Here is a 21055-nt window from a genome sequence, read left to right as displayed (position 1 = left end):
TTTACTTTTATTTTATTTTTATTTTTTTTCCTGGGGAACGTCTGGAGCCGTTCCTTGAGGGGGGGGTTCTGTCATGATTACCCAAGTGGAGTCACCTGGGGTAATCATGTGGCGCGCTGGAATGTGCTTCCTGATTGGTCAATGCTCCCCTTTTAAACGCGTTACGCGGAGAACTCCTCGTCGGAGGATTAACATCTGTACCCCGTATGACGCTCCCGATTACCTGTGCCTTGTTTACCTGATTCTGCCTGCCTCCGATTCGACCTGCTTTCGTCCCACGCTACGATCCTCTCTTCAGTCCTGGTAAACTCGACCTGCCTTCGTCCCACGCTACGATTGGCTACGTGTCCCGAAGCTGTCTTCACGGCGTTGCTGCTGACGTTCGACGGTCATCGCGTCTCCCGCTAACCCTGTACGCTTCCCCCAAATAAAAGACTTGTAACGAACGCTCTGGGGTCTCCTGCTCTGTTCTGGTAATCCACGTGACAAAAATATGTTGTTTCCAGTCTTTAATTGTATTTAGTAATTTCCAAACAAATACTAGTGCGAGGACTTAACTGATACGAATATTTTTGTATTATTTATTACCGTATTTTCTGAGCTATCAGGCACACTGGATTATATAGCGCACCCTTAAACAATAGCAAAATAGCATTGTGTGAATTATTTTTAATATGTCTACATATCAGACTAGGCACATGAAATAAAACTACCGTTAGAGCTAAAGATGCATGAAATACCTGTCAAATGAAAAATTGTCACAGTTGCCCATTGCCCCTAATTGGCCTCTGCCCATTTTGCGCCAACTGATTCGTTGACTGATTGGCTTCCCTCCTATTTAAGCTCAGTCCTCTCACTCACCCTTTGTCAGTCTGTCAACAAACCTCGGCATCCGCAAGACGTGTGTTTTCACTCTGTCCGGTATCCTGCTTGTGTATCCTGTCCGGTATCGATCCCGTCTGTCCGGTATCTGCTCATGTAACTGGTATCAATCTCGTTGGCCTATGGCTTCCTGTTGTTCCACGCCAGACTTCTGCTTTCTTCTGCACAGCGATCGCAGAATCACTGGCGTTTGTGTTAACGTGCATGAGTGCCCCGTTTCTCACAAATAAAAAGTGTGTGAGAAACGTTACGCATCTGGGTCCTCCTCCTGTTCTGGTTCTGACAAAAATAATGATAAAAAATTAATGAAATAAAATAAAAGATAAAGGGTGTGTGACTCCTCTTTCTTCAAATTGATTTCATACTGCAGTCAACATTACTGGCAGGCCACATAATATTAATTTGATGACAGAGGCCGCGAGCCATTAAAAATTTGATCACGGCAGTGACTGGTTCTGGGCCAGACTTTGGACATGCCGACATTAACTGAGGAAAATGCGAAAACAGAATGACGTTTGCAAAAATCAGCCTTTGCATCTGAAATGAAGGCTGTGGAGAAGGCCTGGTTTGTTATGCGGTATAAAATAAATGTTAATTGCGTTAAGTGTCACGCAGACCTCCCATTTCGGCAGTCTTTGCTCTCGGAGTTGATCCGGTTCACATTGCCCTCTGGGAGACAACGCCTGCATATCTTCACCCCTGGACTCTTGCTCAACTCTAGCAAAACTTACCATTAACCAATTTTTTCTCTCTTGTTTTTTTGCGCTGCAGAGATATGAGGCCGAAGGTGAGAAAGAAGAAGAGGAGGATCGGTAGCGTGGGCGAGGAAAGGGATGGATGGAGGACTTTAGCGGGAGGCGGCTGAACCCGGAGCAGGTGAACACAGCTGTGGAGCTCCGGCACGGATCCCCACCCCCGGCAGTTGCGTTCGGGGCCCCTGCGAGCCGACAGGGGCCAGGCGGAGTGGGCAGGTGAGGCGGGCGAGCCGAAGCGCCCGTCGCCGCTGGCTAGGAGCCTCCGCACTGTCAAATCAATACAGAGGCTAGCAGAGGTTGGCCAGAACTGCCTGCGGGCCCCTTCAGAGCCCTGGGACCAACCGCAAGTTCCCACCTCCATCTTTTTTTTTTCTTTTCCAACAGTCCTGGGCCAGAGCCCTCACCCTTGCACCACACGGTGTGGGCTCGTCCCCGCAGGGAGTTTCGACGGCTTGATAAACATCCCGCCACATGGGGGAGGGACTTAAAGGCGGCAAAAGAAGAAGAATACAGTGGTCTGTCTTCATAAGAGCTTAATTTGTTCCAGGATTGTGCTCGTAGCTCGAACCGCTCGTGTAATGAACACATTTTCTCGATATGAAATAATTAAAAAAAAATTGGTCAGTTCCCGCGCTCCCAAAAGCATCCAATTGTACCCTAAATAGCTACAAAACACATCTTCCTGATTACTAAGAACACGTTTGAATAGTAATTAAACATATAAAGATACAGTAATAAGATGAATAAGATGATAATAATGAAATAAAATGTGAGTTTATCATGAGCACTTAACGCTGGGGCTGTGGCTGGAGGTGAGCGCACAGGCTATTGTAAGGGGTTAGGAGATTCCATACCTATCAACTCATCAGTTTTCAGTATGTTACATGTTTTTGTATCATTTCAAATTGTATCCGCCGAATAACAATTTTTGGACGGGAAATTAAAAATTAACTCGTTTTACAGTTATTTTAATAGATTTTTCATAATATGATGAATGCTACCATGAAATGCAGTGGTCATTTCCCTACATTTAACTGTTGTTTCACTCTAAAATGAATTGGGTTGTAAGAGTTAAGAGTTCAAAGAAAAATCGTCCTTAATCCTGTTTTATAGAGCTGGATAGGTAACAAAATGATGCAAACTTACTTTAAAAAATACAGAAATTACAAGATTTCGCATCCTGGGAGTCACAGAGATCGCATACCTGTTACACCGATCTCGTCTTGCCCATTTTGTCTCTCTCACGGATCGTCTCAGATAGCAAATAAAAAGGTCATCGTAGATTGCTAATATTGTGGCGGTAAACTACATAGTCTGTCTTGCAGTGAGTAAATAGGCACGGCATTGTGTTTATTTATTATCGCTCAAGAAAGGAAATTGCAACCATTCGATTGCAACAGATCAAGAGACTGTTGATACGTAAGCAATTACTGTGCACTTAAAATTAATGTTACCATAACTTAAAATGAATGTACACACAAAACCTTTTTTTATTTTGCCTTTAGTAGTTTGCATGCGTATTGTGAGCAGTCTCAAGCGCCCTCTAGTGGTAGCCTATGGGACTGCTCGTAGCTTGGATTTACCCTCGTACACAGAGCATGATTTTTCCTCCAAATAAAACTCGTAAATCAAAAATTCTCGTGTTTAGAGGTGCTTGTATAAAGAGGCTCCAATGTATGTGGGAAAAAGCAAAAGTTTCTTCTTGATTCTAGGGGCTTGTGAACAGGACGCGCCATCCAAGCCCAATATCAACTCTTTGGCTGGGATGAAAGGACAACTTCTTCTCCAATCTGCTGTATTTTTTTTTTAATGCTTTATATTTCCTGAGCCACGCTAAGAGCAGTTGCCTTCAGAGGATGTGAAAGCGCGGTATCGATCGGCGAGGCGGAGCGCAGGAAAAGACCAGAGCTTTGGCGGCTTCCTCGCCGGGCGGAGGCGGAGGTCCGCTACTCATTGCTAATGAATGGCTGCTAATGAGACGACGTTTTCCTGCACCTCACAAGACACTTTTATTTTTATTTTTTATCTGAAATGGGAAGACAAGTTGTGAAATAAGACTCAATCCACCAGACCTGGAAAGATCAACACCTCCTTCCGACTTTTTGGGTGAGTACCTGAACTTCACACTACTTTGTTTTTTGTTTTTTAGCTTTTGGTGTGCGTTGCATCACTGCCAATGTCAGAAAAACGTGACGATTGCCTTATCTTGAAATACATTCTTTTAAGATTGCTTTTCTTTATTTTGGGTGATCACATAATTCTTGAAAAAAATCTAAGGGAAAATACTTTAAAGGGAATAGTCAAGTCAAGTCATGTTTATCTGTGACGCCGTTAATCACAAGGAGTCTCAAAGGGCTGCACAGACCACAGACTATTGCAAACTACGGACTACTACAAAATTAATTTTTAATACTACAAAAATAATACAGTAAAACTACAGAAATACGACAGTAATATTACAAAAATACGACACTGACACTACAAAATTACTTCAGTAATACCTGTGTCTGAAATAACTTCCGCCCGGATGCCCGGGGCTTGCATCTTTTACGTCGGGCGTACAATTTATAAAACGTCTCCGCCCAGGTGGCCATCAATTTTTTCTAGGAAAAAAAAAACCCCAAAACGTCTTTTTTTGTTTTTATTTTTTTTAGGACAGGATGGAATGGTAGCTTGTTTCAGACGTGTGCTTTATTCCGATTTCGAAATGTTCGTTCGATTTGAAAATTTCAGTCCGTTTGGCAATTTGCATACTCGGCAGCCAATCAGAAGCCTGCATAAAATAACTTCATGCTTCCAGACTTTCCTGAGCCTTATATCGTCGTGCATTTGCATATAATTTTCCAAACTAGACGCACAGAGAACACAAGCTCTAGAAGAAAGATTTAAAAAAAGCTAACAAAATTTATGACGCTACAAAACGCAAACATACATTATAAGCATCGTGGAAAGAGGAGTTCACGTGTAGCAGACGACGCAACGCAAACTTTGCCTGAATGAAGATGAGTAAATACAGGTATATACTGATAGCAGATGGAAAACAGCGATGTCATATCCGTGCAATGAATGTTATACGTAGATTTATAACAAACTTAACTTTAAAGTGTTGTTCTGTTATATATTCTAATCATCAATCTTTAATACTTTGCAACAATGGTTTTTTTGCGATTAGTCGTCTTATTTTTTTCAAGTTGTGAAAAATGGATCAGGCAGCTTTATGGCTGGGCAGGCAACTTTTCAGAATTGTCTGCCCTGGTGTCCGGTAACTTTTAGTCATTAGTTTCAGACACTGGTAATGCAAAATTACAGCTATTGAAATACTTCAAAATACAACAGTAAAACTATGAAAATACTACAAAAATACTAGAGATTATATTAGCCTAAATTTTAACCCACAGCATATTTATACATATATTTATGATAAACTTCGTATATTAAATAATTCATTAAATTCATTTTATATTAATTGTTTTTAATCTATTTATTAAATAATATCATAATCTATTTACTTTTTATTATTAGGTATGTTGTTTAATTTGATAATAAGTTAAAAAAGCAAGTTGCACTAAATTTGAAATAAACAAATATATATATATATATATATACATTCAATGATAAAATATTTTGTATATTGAAAAAATTTTATTCATATTTTCAAGAAGTTTGAGCGTCCCCTGATTAAGTGGAAAAATATTGTAAGTTATTAAAATAAACATTCAAAATATGTAACTTATAATAAGCTTACGTAAACTTGAGAGGATAACAAAAAAGTCCACTAAAATAAATGAACTTGCATGAAATATAATTATATTTAAAATATTATTGAAAAGTAGTTATAAATTACAGTCAGTCCTGGTTTAACAATCTGGTGATAACGCAATTTATAAAACAATACTTAATATAGTACAAGTAGTTTTTTTTCAATTAAAAAATAAAAAATAAGTAGAGTTAATTTGCTAATCAGTTTTGAATTAGTGTAGATCTTACCAAATGTGTTAAAAAAATCTTAGACTCCCAGCATACCTGCCTAATTTAACTAAAACTAAAATTTGAATTTACTAGAAATACTTATTCAGTTTTTTGGTCTGTAAATGTCTTTTATTTGGTGTTTTTTAAAAAAAAGAAAATTTATAATTCAGTGGGAACTTCTTTTAAAAAACTAAAGCGATGTTGCCCTTGACCAAGGGTCACCAGGGTCCGTGAACACCAAGTAGCCCCTGAATAGCTCGCAGATCGGTTATACGAAATAGCTCACTAGCACTAGTGATGGGTCATTGCTGTTTTCTAGGACATCTGATTTCTAACTGGCACGAGGAATTATTGACTCTTGTCTTGTCTTGTCTTTAAAAACAATGTTTTAAAACACAGCAGCAAAACAAGTAACATGATATTAACTGTGCTGGTGAAAAAAAACACACACTGTTAGTTAAACTCAGGGTTGGGTAGGGTTACTTTAACTTGATTACTTTCAAATACTTTTGAATTACTCCAATACCAAATATGCGAATAAAAGACAAAAGAAACTAAATATGAATAAAATTACTAAATTTTGTGCAGGCTTGGGGAGTAATGGAACACATGGAACGACAAAAATGATGTTGGCAAGCTGTTTGGATTTATTTTCATTTTGTTTCTGTCGCATTTTATGTTAGTTTTGCTTTTGGAGATCAAAGAGATCAAAGTCAGGGGAGAAAGCTTACCACGTGTTGTGAGTCATAATTTTATTCATATTAAGTTTCTTTTGTCTTTTATTAGCATATTTGGTATTGGAGTAATCCAAAAGTAATTGAAAGTAATCAAGTTAAAGTAACCCTACCCAACCCTGGTTAAACTATCAATGAAAAGCAGCAACACAAGTAACAGTAGAAAAGGTATTTGCATTTTCCATCATGGGGGTTAGTTTGTGCAAAATTTCCTCATGTAGCATATGTGAAACTTTTTGGTGTTTATTGGCAGTTGTAAATTGTGTCTTCCTCGACACCACCTATCTCACTTTTACCTTTTCTGCACAAGCGCCCATGGTTGTCGTAAATAGTCTGCATTTATATAGCGCTTTTCAAGTCAATGAAAACCTCCCAAAGCGCTTTACAATGTGCTTCACACTTACCCATTCGCACACGCACTCACACACCGATGGCGTCGTCAGCCATGCAAGGCTGACACCTGCTTATCAGGGTCATCAGGGGTTCAGTGTCTAGCCCAAGGACATTTCACTCGGAGGAGCTGCGAATCGAACCTGCAACCTCTCCGTCCCAAGACGAGTGCTTTACCTCATGAGCTAAAAATGCATATATTAGCCGCATCTCTGCTTAGGCCGCAGGGTTGAAATTTTGTGACAAAGGTTGCGGCTTATGGTCCAGAAATTACAGTACCTGAGAAAAAAATGAGAAAAAACACTTGTGCCAAGGCATTGTTTTATCGTCAACGTGTCAAAATTAGCGCGAAAATACAACAGTAGCATCCCTCGCCGAAACCCTGCGATCACCCCGGTGTTTTCGTTTTCTGCGACGTATGAAAATGAGCATCAGCCCATCTCCTGGCACACGGAGCCTGGCGCTTTGGTTTTTTTCCCCTCCTTTCCTACCACCTCTGCCTGGCAACAGCGTCGGCGCTTACAAAATGGCCGATCGCTATCTGCCAGCTGCCTCGCTCGGCCAAGATGGCGCCGGCAGTACCGTTTTCCAGTGCCAGCCGTTTGCCATCTGCCCTTTGGTCGTTAACGTCTATGCAAATACGCCCTAATTGCATTTGCATGTGTCTGTTACGGCTGTAAACACGGAAAACGGATAAAAAGCTCGCTACCCGGCTGCCGATTGAATAAGCAATTAGCGGGTGAATGCGGCCTGCGCGGTCGGCGTCTTAAGCGTTTTCAGCTCACCTCATTACCTATGCAAATGCTTTCGGAACGGACGTCCCGCGCCTGCCGTTTTTTCCTCGAGACCGTTGTGACCGCTTTGTGCCGTACGCGACATCTGTGCCAGGGATTCTTCCTGCCACTGACACTGTAAGGCAAAGAAGCGTCCGATACATAATTAGCTCATTAGCATGCCGGCCACTCCCTGTTATAGACCCTAGCGCTGTTGCTGTGCCGTGGGACCCGGCGAAGTACACCCTTCTCACAGCCCTCAGCATGCAACATTGTGTTAACACCCCCCTACCCCCTTTTTTGCAGCACTCATACGCACACAATGCGGTGCTTTATTACGCCTTGTCAAAGCACGGGTTGCACAGGGGGGGCCGGGGTATCCGTGCACAAGCAGCGGGATGCAAGCTATGGCGTCGCCGCGATGGCGCAGGCCGGCTCCCTGCGCTTTTGTTTATGTATTGGTGCACGATTGGCCGTTTTATGGGCGATCCCCTCAGGTGTTTGCGGTTGTTTTCACCTGTCACGGCTAATTAGTGAGGGGTGGGTCTCTATGAAGCCCCCCTGATAGTAGGCCATCATACACACCCGTCTGCCTGCTGCTTGCTAGCAGAGTAATGGGGTTATTGAAATATGTCAATGCATATACAGTCACTATTGTATGAGTACTTCGTTTATAACCTTTTTATTACTTTAGTTGTTCATAACTCATTTCTTTATTTCGTCATAATTAATGTACTTCATGATTACTCATGTACAGTAATGTTTCGTTTCTCACAGGGGTTGCACTCTAAAAAGGACCTGTTATAGTTCAAACCCACGTTGTAAAAACGTGCAGTGGGACCTCGCTACTTCGTGGTTCGACGTTCGCGGGTTCAGAGCTTCGCAGGTCTAAAAAAAAAATAATAATAAAATAAAACAATAAAAAAATAAAAAAATAAAAAAATGTAAGCATTTTTGAAGGGGCGTCGCTACTTCGCAGACTTTCATTTTTCGCGGGTGGTTTTGGTCCCCATTAACCGGGTCTAGAAAATAGTTATAATAAAATTTAAAAAAAATAAAACCCTTTTTTTTTTTTTTAAGGTGCGCCGCTACTTCGCGGATTTTCACTTCTCGCAGGTGGTTTTGGTTCCCATTAACCGCGATAACCGAGGTCCCACTGTATATTCATTTGTTTATCAAATACCGTATTTTCCGCACTATAAGGCGCACCTAAAAGTCTTTATTTTTTCAAAAGCTGACCATGCGCCTTATAATACAGTGCGCCTTATATATGGCTCAATATTAAATCGCAAGGTCTCGCAACTTACGCAACAGCCGCCGACTCGATTTTTCCCCGAACGTGGAGTAGTCCGCGTGTATGCTGGGATTTATATACCGGCGTTTCATTGGCTAACCAATGTGTCAATCATCCGTTAAATCGATCGCTATTGGCTGAAGTTATTCGGAGCCTCGGATTGGCTAGAGGGCCAAAACAAACCCTGCAATTGGCTGAAAAAGATGTGTCAATCATCCGTTAAATCGATCGCTATTGGCTGAAGTTATTCGGAGCCTCGGATTGGCTAGAGGGCCAAAACAAACCCTGCAATTGGCCGATAAAGATGACTGAATAGCAAGCTTGCTAAACTACGCCATAAAGAAACATGTTTCATTAGTCTGTATTTGTAAATATTTTACTCTCCTGGATTTACCACACTCACGGTTGTAAGAAGACCGTGATTGCGTATCATTATTGAACGTGAGAACTTAGGTGAGCTATGCGGCTTTATATTTTCCCGGTATCTTGTTTTAGAACGATCTTGATGTTGCTGTGATGAGTTGGGTGAATTAAACTCAATTCCAAGTGTTTATTGTCATATGCACAGTAAAGTTGCGAGCGAAAAAGAAAATAGAAACTAAGGAATGGTTGGCATTTCTTGAATCCCAAGACTTTAACCTTCCGAATGATATTTGAAACGATGCATTTGAGTGACATCGTACGGACACCGCATCCGCACGTGTCTACGACACGTATTTGCTTCTTTGCAAGCTTTGGGAATGTTAAGGGGGTAATAAGTTTGACTGAACTATCTGACTGTTTTGTCGACGTTCCCATTGTAGCGCCTTATAATCCGGTGTGCCTTATCTATGGAAGATATACTACCAAAAACTATTTTTGGGGGGTGCGCCCTATAACCCGGTGCGCCCTATAGTGCGGAAAATACGGTACTCTGTTATACATTACAACCAAAGAACAAACCCTATTTACAAGCGCAAGTATTGGTTCATCAAATAAAAGTACTGTACTTAAGATTTTTTTTTCATAACTTCTGTCCTGTCAAATTTAATTTTGAAATTCATCTATATAAAATAACCTTATGGAGAAAACAGAAATATGGCGTAAAATGGCTTTTACCGTCCTTCAACATGTGGAGAAGTCCAAATTTGTCAGCGATATAAAGCATCTTCCACTCCCTTTTAGTGCTTCGGTCGATCTAGAGCAGGGGTGTCAAACTCATTTCGCATCGTGGGCCACATATGGCCTAGGGAGATGTCAAGTGGGCCGGACCATTAAAATTATACCATACTCTGCTATAAATAACAAAAATATCATGTCTTTCCTTTGTTTTGGTGTAAAGAAGCACAAGAACATTAGGAAAATATTGAAATTTAATGAACTATCCTTTTACAAAACATTTCATAAAACACCTCATATTTCCTTAGACAAATGTGCAATTTACTTTTATCATTCACAAATATGCATTGCAACTGATCCCACTAAAGGCACAAAACTTTAATTGGTACAGAAAAATATAGTAATGCACTTTAAGATTAAATGAGACTTTTAAAGAAAGGAATTTTTAAACCACTTACACTTACACATACGCATATAAAATCAAAATTGAATCCCTGCGTACACCTTACAAACTAGGGAGAGTGATTTTAAATGTGTAATGAAGAAAGTGTTCGCCTGTCCTGTAAATCTGTAAACTTCATACATGAAACATACATACACATACAATACATACTGAAAATTTATGGAGTTGTATGAACAGTAGAATTCCATCACACAACTTTTGTTTTGAAGCTGCTGACTAACATTAAAGTGCACATTTTTTAAATCACCACAGTAAGGATTCATCTTCACAGAGCTGTATTCTTTCAATGCAAACAGTATCTAAGGCAGCATTTTAAAGGTGTTAGTCTAGTCTGGACTTGTATTTGTTCCTGAAACTTGGCATATTTTGGCCTGTACAAGTGCATCAACACCAGGTGTCATGTCCTGACTAGCTGTCACTTTCAAATTGTTATTTAAGTGCTTGTTTGTGAGCCTTGAACGCATTTTTGTTTTATTGATATTCATCACTGAGAAAATTTCTTCACAAAGGTAGGTTGTCCCAAACATGCACACAGTTTTAGCAGCCAGGGCTGTTAATTTTGGGTACCCTGGTAGTAGATACTGATAAAATCTGTCCAGACCTACAGAGGCAAATTTGCCCTTCAAATCTGCATCACACTGCAAATCAATTATTTCTAGCTGAATTTCGACCGGCAGATCAGAAGCTTTAACTGTGAAAGGTGAGCGAAAAACAGAAAATTCTGTCTCAAGTTCACCAAATACCTGAAAACGTTTCTCAAACTCCCGCAGTAGTCCTGCAATTTTGTCTTTGTACCGTTTCATGTCCGCATCAGGTCTGGTCACACACACATCTCTCAGACGGGAAATGAGCAGGGTTGCCATTTGCCAGTTGCATCTCCCACAAAGTCAGCCTCAACTTAAATGCATGTATGTTGTCAGAAAACCTTATGACAACTTTTTTGCGGCCTTGCAACATTTTGTTCAGATTGTTCAAGTGTTCAGTAATATCAACCAAGAATGCAAGGTCCCGTAGCCATTCCTGAGATTGTAATTCCAACACCGGTTTTCCTTTTTTCTCCATGAACTGTCCGATTTCCTCTCGTAGATCAAAGAAATGCCTCAGCACAGCGCCTCGGCTTAACCATCTCACTTCAGTGTGGTATGGCAGGCTGTGGGTAATGTTGCTGTCGCTGAGAAGTTTGTCAAACTGACGATGGTTCAGACCTCTGGACCGGATGAAATTTACAGTGCGAACAACCACCTCCATGACGTGGTCCATTTTCAGCGACTTGCAACACAATGCCTCCTGGTGTAAAATACAGTGAAATGTCCAGAAACGATCTCCTCCATTAAGGGCTTGTACTTTGTCTTTGAACTTTGTCGCGACACCTGCTTTCTTTCCGACCATGGATGGCGCGCCGTCTGTAGCCAGGCTGACAGCGCGGGACCAGTCCACTCCAACTCTGTCCAATGCAGCAACGACAGAGCCGAAAATGTCCTCGGCTGTTGTGGTGTCCATCATTGGCACCAACTCAAGAAACTCTTCAGTAACAGTCAATGTCTCATCAACTCCTCGAATAAATATGGCCAGTTGGGCCACGTCTGTGATGTCAGTGCTCTCGTCAATTGCCACGGAAAATGCAATAAATGACTTGACTCTCTGTTTCAATTGACTGTCTAAATCTGCCGATAGTTCCGAAATCCTCTCTGCTATAGTATTCCTCGTCAGGCTAATATTGGCATAATCTTGTCGCTTCTCGGGACATACAAGTTCAGCCGCCTTCATCATGCATCGTTTAACAAAGTCACCGTCGGAATACGGCTTCGATGCTAATGCTATTTCGCTAGCAATTAGGTAGCTGGCTTTTACCGCTGCTTCACTGACTTTTCGGCTCTGGATGAAAGTTGACTGCTGTTTCCTCAGACCCGCCAGCAATTTGTTAATCTTATCTCTTCTCAGTTGTCCTTGCAAGCCGTCATATTTTTCGCTGTGATGAGTCTCGTAGTGGCGTCGAATATTATATTCCTTCAATACCGAAACTTGTTGCAAACACACCAAGCACAAAGGTTTTCCGTGCATCTCTGTAAATGAATAGGACGTGGTCCATTTTTCTTTGAACATTCTACACTCCTTATCTACTTTTCTCCGTTTGGATAACGACATTTTGGCTAATAAGGGTGTAGCGGAGAGGTAGAGACCAATAAATTAACAACGTCGTAACAAGCAGCAGATGGCACATTGATACCGTCTGCTGTTTTCAGTCTGTCTCAGTGATGCGGCTTGTCTTCTATTCTGATGGAAAGAGTGCGCCCCTTAGCGGATAATCCATGAATTGCAGCGAATTAAAAATATTAATTCCATGTCTTTTATGCATTTTTTCCACTTTCAAATTATCCTGCGGGCCTGATCGAACCTCCTTGGGGGCCGGTTCCGGCCCGCGGGCCGTATGTTTTACACCCCTGGTCTAGAGTGTTTTGATGACATGATGGCTTTTAGAGAAACTCGAAATCTAAAAAGATTTGCGTGTACGTAATGTAGGTTCGCCAAGCTGTTTGTGTAGAACCACAAAGATATACTGTAGATGCACAGGCAGATACAGGCAGAAAAGGGGCGGGGCAACTGTTTAGCCAATCCGAATGCAGAACGCAATGCACGATGAAAATCCGCGGAGTAGCGAAAACACTAAAAGTAGGGAGGGATTACTATATTTATTTACGTCACGATATAATTCCTTGACTTATTGATATATCCGATCATTCAGTTGTCATTCAATATTTATATAGTGGTGTTTAGCTACTGATAATCAATTATAAATTGCTTTTATTTATTTATTTATTTGTTTGGCCCATTGGTTATTTAGCAAATTTTGGTTTTATTTTTATAATGTTTTATTTTGTGTATTTTCATCTTGTTTTTTCATTTTATACAATTAGAAAAAAAAACAAATAGCTTTTATTTCCTTTAGAATTATTTTTATTATTTTTTTTATTTTCATGTCTTGTAATTTGAATTAGTGTATTCAAGCATATTCCTTTTTTAAAATTTTTATTCATTTTTACACTTTTTTTTTCCAAATCTTGTATTCGTATTGTGGGATAAAATTGCAAATTTGTGGCCATTTCTTTTAAATTTTAAATGGTAAATGGTCTGCATTTATATAGCGCTTTTACTCTAAAAATAGTTTAATATTTAGCAAAATATAAGACATCTCTATTACAATATGGTATAAAGAAACATATCTTAAAATGAGAAAACTAATGCTTTCAATGAGCAAAATGTTGAATCATATTTTGATCATTTCCTCTAGGATTTTTTAAATTTGTTTATTTGCAATCTGCAAAATTTATAATTTCTGATTTAAATATATATACATCCACAAAATAAACCCAGATCGCTGACGTTTATTTTTAAATATTCGCCTAATTTAATTTTTTTTTTAAATCCATCCATCACTTTTCATACACTTTACAACACACATGACTGCCCCCTTCAGGGCTGGAGTGCAACATCGCCCAACCTTTTTTTTTTTTTTACTCAAACCGTCTTCTTTGTTTGTTTTGTTCAGCGGATTATTATCATACAATGTACGTTTTTTTACAAGCAGACATAAGTCTTGCACGGCCCTTATCCGTCATTAGCATTTTAACAATGGACGCGCCATATGTTTTATACAGCGGCAGAATGAACATAACACACTTAACCAGGCGCACTCGCACACATATGCACTGTACAAAGACTAATTCTCATCCATTGACTGTTTGCATTCAGCCTTACTTAAAGCAAATCAGGGAAACACTCCGCTGCTACCGTCTACCGCTAAAAGCTTTTATGCTAATGAGCACTTGTGCCTCAGAGCCTTTAGGTGGTGGAGTGTGCAGCCAAGCTTGCTTCAGGTGCTCCTCGGTAGATTTCATACAGAAAGTCGAATACAGATTTGCTGTTTTCATTTGCCGATGGATATAAAAAGGATGCAAATATTTCCGGCATCAAACCTGAAATCATATCATGAAACTATCAGGGGTGCAGGGGATGCTTTAAGAGCTAATCTTTACTAGCATACATGTGATAAAAATGAGAGCTATTAAATGGCAGTATTCTGTCCGCTATTTCCATAAATATATGTTCAAGGGACGATATCGGGTTGCAGCTAGAAAAAAACAAAAACATTACTGTTATTGTGATTCAACAAATCATCTACATCAGTTAAAAAGTAGATTTACAATAAATGTAGACTATCAATCACCTTCTAAACGTTGTAGTAATGTAGGACATGGATTTGGTGTTTTATAATAATATTTACCTGGAAAGGGCCTGGAGAGGAATTGGTGCGACCAGGCTTTACTTGCCCAAGACACACCTCGGTAAATAGTGCCCCTACTACCCTCGTGGTTAAGGGATCCAACCATACAACTAATCAACCATATATCCGTAGAGCAGTGGTATGCATATTTGCCTAATATGTGAAAGGTCCCCCTTTTTAGACTGGGTGGAAATATACATCATATATATATATATATATATATATATATACATACATATATATTTATTCTATTGATATATATATATATTCTATATATTTGACTTATTTTCCAAAGTCTTTACTGTAATTAAAACACACTCCTTCTTTTATATTCTTCTTCTTTGACAATCACCCATTTTTTTGAATAATATTAAGTATTAAAACTAACTTAAATTGAGAGCTTTGAAGAATTTTCTAGGACTATTTAATACATGTTTCAATATCTGTTGGAAATAAAATGGCACACTTAGCAAAAGAAATGCATCGTACTGTAAGCTAGCACGCCCCCCCTTTATATATATATATATATATATATATATATATATATATATATATAAATCAATCAATCAATCTACTCCAAGGCTTTTTAACAAGTTTGAAAAGGTAGCAACATTTCCCGAAGATTTATTCAATTATTTTTATGTATCAATTTCCAAATGACAATTTCGAAAGTGGAGTTGGTGGCGCTTTATTCAGATTGCTTGCTGCTTTTTGATTTGCTTAGCTATTGATTTTACTCTCCGGTTTGTGTGGAGTGTTTGCGTGTGTCGCGTTGATGTAATACTTGCTGAAAGCATTTACAGCCATCGCTCAATTTTTCTTTTTTTTTCACTTGTCTCGCCCTTCTCCATGAGACCGAACGAAGGAGCGACGACCGTTTCTACTCGAAAATGTTGTTTCTTTAGAGTTCCACTTATACTTTTGTTGAGTGTCTTTATCTTGAGTTTTGACATTAGTAGTCGTTTTTGATGGAATCGTTCCAGGTATTCGGGTACATTTACATTCAGGCAATATCTAAACAGAAACGGAATATTACTAGTACAGACGCTGGTCCTTCTTACGAACAATCGTTTAGATTGTTTGTAAGTTGCTTCAGTGCTATGTTTTGTATGTTTAAGGCTTGTATAAGTCAAGTCAAGTCACATTTATTTATAAAGCCCTTAATCACAAAAATGTCTCAAAGGACTGCACAGGATTACAAGTAACTTTTATTGTTTTGTACTAAAAAATATACATTTCAGAAAATAATATGCTCTTTAAAGATAAATAAAGTTAAGTTCAACGTACCTTTGGAAGATGGGCTTCAAGAGTTAGACGGCTTCCTGCTCCGTGGTAAAAAGTGTCAGAAAAAAAGCGATCTAACCATTTTCTCAACTGCGTCAAGCTTTCTTATTCCACTTTCATTTCAAATGAAACGGCTTGCCTCTTCTTTACACTTTACACCAACCATATTGAATGGATGCACGAGATATTAAACAATAAAAATGTCAAAGTTCTTAGCACGCTGGAGATACAGTATAGAATGTTTACACACAAACTAGGAAAAGGAAGTGGATTTTTCTTCTTCCGGGTGGATGCTGCGTGACCGCTCGCAGTGCCACACGCCGGTAGCGGCGGAAAGAGGCACTACAGTAATGTCCTCTACTCGGATAAAGGTACACACCATACAAAATCTAAATTAGAGTAATATTATTATTTTTCGACATCCTGAAAAAATGTTCGTATATATCGTTGCTCGTAACTCGAATGTTTGTAAGTAGGGGCGCGTTTGTACTGTATTCCGATTATATAAACCCGTATAAACACGCACAATAATCTGATCTCAGTCTGTGAGTACTAATTATAATAGTTGGGACAGTCCTTCCATTTTCCAACTACTTATACATGTATACATTGCCTATATTTTATTTTTTATATATATTTTTTATAGCACTTTTAAAATCAATAAAGACCTACCTGAGCGCTGGGTGGTTAGCGCGCAGCCCCACGGTGCGGAGGTTCAGGGTTCAAGTCCAGCTGCCGCAGTCTCCCCGTGTGGAGTTTGCATGCTCTCCCCGTGCTTGCGTGGGTTTCCTCCAGGCACTCCGGTTTCCTCCCACATTCCAAAAACATGCAGGTCAGGTTGATTGGCCGGTCCAAATTGTCCCTAGGTGTTAATGAGCGAGTGGTTGCATGTCGTTGTGCTCCCTGGGACTGGCTGGCAACCAGTTTAGGGTATCCCCTGCCCACTGCCCAAAGATAGCTGGAATGAGCTCCAGCACTCCCGCGACCCTACTGAGAATAAACGATGCAGATAATGGATGGATGGATTTCCGGGTTTTTTTCTGCCGCCACTGTGAAAATGCCACAGTCTTATCCTATATACAATGGACGTCAAACGTGTATCCATCCACATATAGTGTAAGTCTACGCCACTGTAATAGCTTACCGGTAATGGGTCATTGCGATTTTCTCGGAAAACTGGCATGAAAAATCATGATTGGTGTCAATACATGATCCATTCTTCCATTAACCAAGCACAACTTCTTAATATACGGGACTCAGCAATGGAGCACTTTGGAAGCAATAACAAGCATGGTACTTTGTTGATTTAGGCGAGTGACATGAATGAAATCCTCCTTCATTTAATGTCAAAAGTTAAATGCAGAAACAACGTCAATTTGCATGATGGCGTCGCTCTTTTGTGCATGTATTTGAGGTTATTCGTTTATCTCTCTGCAAAATTCGACTTCTGATCCTCGACTGTTCACTGCATGTAAAGGCAGTCACTGATGATGTCATTCTAGCAATGGAGGCTGCATGAGTAGAAAAAAGGTGAAATGAAAATGGGTGCGTGATTAAACTGCCTGGTCACTCTCAAGTGAAAGGCCACAGCGCTCCACACGGACGTGGCCCTAATGAAAATATGACGCCAATGCATGATGAATGACATGCAGGGGCGCAAAGAGCTTTCATTGACTTCTGACACTTTTTGTAAGTAGGAGTTTGCAATCAAAAGATTCCTGTATTTGGGTAATGGATTTGTACCTGAAAAGCCATGATTTGGTGAAGCAGCATTTGGTTAATTCAGTCTATATTTTGTTTTTTATTTTACTGGCCAATCAACGATCGAGTAGTACTACAGTATGTGAAATATTAAAATTTCACATACAAAAACAACAAAAAATGTCTCTTGCTTTGCTATCACTCAGACAATTAACATGAGCGAACATTTTTCATGTTCCCGTTTCTATTTTAATTCTGATGGTGTAATAACAGTCCATAGTCTGTACAGCCCTTTGAGACTCCTTGTTATTAAGGGTGTCACAAATAAAATTGACTTGACTTGACATGAATGGATAAATAAAATAAAATATATTTACATGTAGGGCAGCACGGCGGCACAGTGGTTAGCGCTTGTGCGGCACAGTTCTAAGGTCTTGGCAACCTCCTGTGTGGGTTCAAATCCAGCTACCGGACTTCCTGTGCGGAGTTTGTATGTTCTCCCCGTGCTTGCGTGGGTTTCCTCGGGGCACTCCGGTTTCCTCCCACATTCCAAAGACATGCATTTCAGGTGGATTGGCCTGTCCAAATTGTCTCTAGGTGTGAATGAGCGAACGAGTTGTCTGTCCCTGTGTGCTCTGCGATTGGCTGGCAACCAGTTCAGGGTGTCCCCTGCCCACTGCCCGATGATTGCTGGGATGGGTTTGAGCACCCCCGCTACCCCACTGAGGATAAGCGGTGCAGCTAATGAGATGAGATGAGATATTTACATGTCTTAGATAAATACATTAGAATGGATACACACTGCTAAAACAAAACAAACACAAACTAAACTTTCTAATAATCAGTATAAAACAGGTCAATGCAAAAATAAGCCATTCCCCCGAAAGAGGACACTCAAAGTTATTTAAAAGAAATAAGTAAAAACTTAAATACAATAAGTTAATTACTGTTAATTTACCATGAAAAATAAAATCAAAATAAAAATCATACTCTACGAGCGGAAAATTGTTTCTTTTTTAGGTATCACTCTTTATTGAACTATATTTAAAAAACGATACATTAAACAGACAAATAAAAATGTTGAAAATTAAAAAAACATACATATTTTTTCCTTTTTCAAAAAGAAAATGTTAAATAAATGCTCAAGAGATTTACAGATAAATGTTTGAATAAAAATCTTAATCTAATCTAATCTAAGCAAAATTAAGGAGGATAATTGACTAAACAAAATATATTTAATTACTTTAGAAAATTGTTCTAACTGTGTTTAAAATACCTTCTTTATTTCCGCCACTTCTTCCCCGACAATCATGTCTTTTTTTTAGTGTAAAAATTGTTTAAATTGTAAAAAACTTGCTAGTATGTTCTAGAAATATTAAGTACATGTATCTGTCGGAAAAAAGTGCTGACTTAGCAAATAACTCAAAAAAATTAACAGTACTGTGTGTTTTTTTGTTTTTCCATAAACAGGTGTATGTCCATTCAAGTTAGGTCAAGTCAAGTCATGTTTATTTGTATAGCCCTTGATCACACCGAGTCTCAAAGTGCTGCACAGACCATTGATTATTGCAAACAACACTATTATGACACCATCCCCTGATCTAAAACCTAAATAAGGGCAAGGAAAAACTCAAAACTTCAACAGGAGGTAAATGAAGAAACCTTGAGAGAGGACCGCACATGAGGTTATCCCCCTTCCAGGATGACCAGGCTGCAAAAGATGTTGTAAGAACAAATAATACACAGAAATTGTCAACATGAAATATAGGTCATCCATAAACTACAGAATATAAGTGTGTTTTAAGCCTAGATTTTAACAGTTCCACTGAGGTTGCAGATCGAATTTCAGAGGGCAGAGCATTCCACAGCACCGAGGGCCCGAATGGAGAACTCTATCGAAGCTGGGGATTTCTTCTTGGCTCTTGGGATCACTAGTAGACCAGCATTTTTAGAGAGAAGGCTCCGGACCGGAACATAGTGGGGAATTAAATCTGAAAGATAGAGAATCATCTAGTGGTCAAATATGACTCAATGCACCTTCTAGGCCAGGCCGCAAACTGTCATACTGAGGGCGGCAATCAGTCCCCGGGTAGCGAGGTTGAGACCCTTGATTTAGCGCATCCTATTGGTAAAAAGAACTTAATTAGTTAAAAAAGACAATATTGATTTAAATGATAAGCAAAAAGGTTGAACTATCATATAAACGTGAATTTGTAAAAAAAACTCTTCGGTCAAAAAATTAATATTTATTTTACAAAACATGAGGCTTAGTCATTATTTCATTTGTAGCCTAGCCTATTATGCAAGCAATTATATTGATTCTTTTTTCGTCCAAATGCTTATTCAAAAGTCCAATCGGGTCTTAAGTGCCGTCTATTCAGTTTTCGGGTCCAGATGCCGAGACTTGGTATCAGTCATGCTCCCGCGAGCGTGGGAAGGGACTTGATAATGACGCTGATGAAGGAAGTTGCCGTTATTATGCGGCTAGACAGTCCAGCTGCACTCAGGTCCATTCACAAACAGGTTAGGAATGAGCCGAGGGGTCAAGGTCAGGGGTGCGATGGTGCATTCGGGGGTACTTCTAGCTAATGTGTGTTTGCATCCCCCCCAGCTGTCCGACCGTCTGCGAGCCGCCTCCGTGTTTGCCCGTTTTATAATCTGCTCTATTGCTTCGCTCCACGGGCAACTTGGCGCAAAACGAGATAACTGTGGGATCGGGGTGGTAGGCGGCTGTGATTTGGGGGTCCCCTCCGCCCCCTGGCTCGTCTTCAGGAGTCAGTCCTTCCCACCCCTATTGGTCAAATAACCCCCCCTTTGCAGCCCCATGGAGTGAAACCCAGTCAGACACTTTGACAGCACCCCCAACCCCCTCGGCGACGCACCCGCCTGTCTCAGTCTGCTGCCTCCTGTAATTTAACATGTCAGGTTTGGGTTCATCCTGATGTAGGTAGCGAGGCACCTTTGTAGTGAGTATTCCATACAAAATATCACTGGTTTTGTTTTTATTACAAAAATCTTGGGCACATTTTGACATTGAATACCTCTGAAACTATTAACTCGTTTGCTGCCATTGACGGCTCTTGACGTCTTTGGGATTGACTCATTCACTAACATTGACAGATATCCTTCGAAATGAAATGAAATGATCTGCATTTATATAGCGCTTTTCAAGTCAATGACTTCCCAAAGCGCTTCACATTGTGCTTCACATTTCCCAATAGCGGCCGTGATCTGTGCAGCCATGTAAGGCGCTAACCTGCTTATTGGGGGTATTGGGGATTCAGTGTCTTACCCAAGGACACTTCGGCATGTAACACGGACAAGCCGGGATTCGAACTGGGATCCCTTAATCCTAAAACGATCGCTCTACCTCCTGAGCTACTGCCGCCCCTGAATTTGATGATATGGTAAATTCAGAACGCTCACAATT

The 21055-nt window shown here is 39.9% G+C and overlaps 1 long non-coding RNA gene across 4 annotated transcripts in view; it reads left to right on the top strand.

The window, feature by feature from the left end:
* LOC148354713 (uncharacterized) overlaps positions 1-21055 on the top strand; it is a 71004-nt gene that overhangs the window by 40567 nt on the left and 9382 nt on the right. For 2 of the 4 annotated variants that reach the window (XR_015852243.1, XR_015852241.1), the window contains exon 3: positions 1654-3743. This is a non-coding gene — a long non-coding RNA (uncharacterized LOC148354713). The remainder of the gene's footprint in view (positions 1-1653; positions 3744-21055) is intronic. The other 2 variants (XR_015852244.1, XR_015852242.1) reach the window with 2 other exon arrangements.

This window comes from Urocampus carinirostris, chromosome 12 (assembly GCF_059441175.1).
Source record: "Urocampus carinirostris isolate Australia breed hairy pipefish chromosome 12, RoL_Ucar_1.0, whole genome shotgun sequence".
In the NCBI taxonomy this organism is placed as follows: Eukaryota; Metazoa; Chordata; class Actinopteri; order Syngnathiformes; family Syngnathidae; genus Urocampus; species Urocampus carinirostris.
The sequence above is the reverse complement of the archived record's forward strand: the minus strand, read 5'-3'. Positions and strand labels throughout refer to the sequence as shown.